This window comes from Aplysia californica, unplaced genomic scaffold, assembly GCF_000002075.1.
Source record: "Aplysia californica isolate F4 #8 unplaced genomic scaffold, AplCal3.0 scaffold01091, whole genome shotgun sequence".
NCBI lineage: Eukaryota > Metazoa > Mollusca > Gastropoda > Aplysiida > Aplysiidae > Aplysia > Aplysia californica.
Window position 1 is genome coordinate 25914 of NW_004798361.1, and position 2935 is coordinate 28848.

A 2935-nucleotide genomic window follows, 5' to 3' on the forward strand; every position below is an offset into this window, starting at 1 on the left:
ATTATTATTATTATTATCGTAATTGGTATTTTCATCTTTGTTTTGTTTTGTTTTTGCTCGGTTTTAGGGTTTTTTGTTGCTGTTGTATGTTTATGCGTTTGTTTGGGGTTTTTTTCTTCTAACCAGGAACGGATCTTTGTGAGAGGCTTTATATGATGTCAGGTGTCTCAATTTGTCAGCTAATGCCAAAATGGACATATTCTTATTTCGAAGAGTTGACCCCTCCCCCCAAACCCCCCTCACCCTACCTTCTCCCGAAATGTACCCCCATCACCTTTGAAAGTGAAAAAGTATGCTTGATATAACAGCACTGACCGAATAATGCTAGGGGCGCTTCTTGTGTGGTTTGCTCCTTTTTTCCTATCAAACGTCTATTGCCCTTGTCGCTTGTCACTCCTCCTTTTTTCCTATCAAACGTCTATTGCCCTTGTCGCTTGTCGCTCCTTCTTCTGTTCTTGGGAGGTAACGGTCAGGTAACTTGTATAATTTTCATCACTTATATGACACAATTATATTCCAAGTTCTTCAAATCTTTTACTAAAACTGCACATTGGCCAAGGGGCGCTGGGGTTGTTAATATAAGATTCTTTTGTCTTTTGGACCAGATTTTCCACTTCATGCCTGTTTTTTTATATATATATATATTTTTTGTAGAGGTATTACGGCGCTCGCAACTGCACAAGGTCATATGAACGCCAAGGGGTGGATGTCAACAGACAAGTCTTTACAGGGAATCAGGCTTACTCTGCTCACCTCTCTAGCCTCTACAGCACACAGTCTGCTTCAACTTTCAAGGCACCCCGGAAATAGCGGGTCACATGAGTGTGACAAACATACAAAAAAAGTAGAGGAACATGACGATAATATAGATAAGTAAAGAAAAAGCAGCTGCTGTCTGTTGTAGTTCAGGCACAGTCATGCCATGGCATTTTTTAATCAGCCCATTTACAATTCTACTCTACTTAAGAACAAGAAATGTCCTCCCTTTGGGAATGGCCTAAAGACACTTCATTCAGTGGCACCGCCCCCGGGTGGGGGGGGGGGACTTATGTTTTTGACCGAGAATTCATCCAAAGTGTAAAATGGGTTGTTAATAAATACTTTTAGTTGTGTGTAGCCTGCTAACCACGCGTGGAATGTGGCTATAGGTTGTAAGTCGACAATTGCACAGAATAAACAAGGCGTATCTACGAACTGCCATCATTTTATTTAAAACGCAGTACATGCAGTTTTTACAATTTTACAGGAAAACGAAAAATCCGAATATTAATACCAAGAAAAAGAACTCTTCTCAAACATCCCAACTCAACAATATTCTTTAGAACACAATTTTGTTTTATTAGTAATACCATTCAGTTGGGGTTTGGTTTTGTTATTGGCTTTCCTGTAAAATCAAAATAACAAAACTACATATACTGTATTTTCTAAAATGGCTCAGTCGGCAGTGCGTAGGTAGTTTACTCCCCCTGGTCTCTGGTCTTTTCTTATTCAACACATCTCCGAGTCAGGATCTTATAGCTGATTTGACAAGTCACCGTCTTTATCTTTCGTGTTCGCCTCTCGCATGAGCTGATTTTATGGGGTTTTGCCTTACGGTAGAGAGGCGGTTTCGTGGCTGTGTCTATCTATCTATCTATCTATCTATCTATCTATCTATCTATCTATCTATCTATCTATCTGTCTATCTATCTATCTATCAGATACACGTAGAATGACAGAAAGACATGGAAAGAGAGACAGACAAACAGACAGACCCACAGACAGACAGACAAACAGACAGACCGACACATAGACAGACATACTCACAGACAGACAGACAGACACGCACACAGACACACAGACCTGACAGACAGTCTATACTATCTATCTATTTATACATATATTTCCTGTAGATGTTAGTCTAACCGCCTATGACCTTTTATTCGTCTAACCAAACTCTCTGGTCTAACTTTCTTTTTGATATACCATAACTTACTATAATATGATGTAAGACTATTACTTCAAGAAACCGCGTAATCAAGAAATTATTATATCATATAAAAGTAAATTTTAATGTTTAAAATCTCAAAAACTACAACTTTTCTTTCTGTCTGTGTATCTGTCTGTGTGTCTGTCTGTGTGTCTGGGAGTCTGACTGTCTGTCTGTCTTGCTGGCTGACTGTCTGTCTGTCTGTCTGTTTGTCTCTGTCATTCTCCTCCCCTCTCTCTCTTCCTCTTTCTTTCTCCCTCTCTGTTTTTCTTTCTCGCTTTGAATAATAATATGTGAGGCAGCGTGGTGGAATCAGGCTCTCGTCAATTTTTGTGCATGTAAAGTTATTGGTATCATCCTAAAGCTTGTTCAATTGTCTTTATTTTTTAATGAAAAAATATCCATTTATCTTGAATACAAGTCGAGATATTTGCGACTGAAGGAGGTGGGGTTCACCTGTTTTCAGAGGTAAAACTAGTGAGAAAATGGCCGCCGAAGATTACTTATTTCCTTAGCTTAAGAGTCCATTGTAATTGAAAACTTACATTTTTTTGTGCCTTTAATCAACGTTTTTCAAGAAAATACAAACAGAAATTCGTTTTTTGATGGGCATGAAAGGTGTTGAGCCAAAAAACAAAAAAATTGATAAAAATTCACAAACCTGCGGAAAATGCAAGTTTTTTCACTTTGATTATTTTGACGAGAGCCTGATTCCACCACGCTGCCTCACATATGTGTGTGTTTGTGTGTTGTACCTGTGCTTATGATTTGTGGCTGTGTGTATGTGTGTGTATACGTGTGTATGTGTGTTGTGTATGTGTGCGTATACGTGTGTATGTGTGTTGTGTATGTGTGTGTATACGTGTGTATGTGTGTGTATACGTGTGTATGTGTGTGTATACGTGTGTATGTGTGTTGTGTATGTGTGAGGGAATGTATGTGTGTGCGAATGAGTGTGTGTGTGTG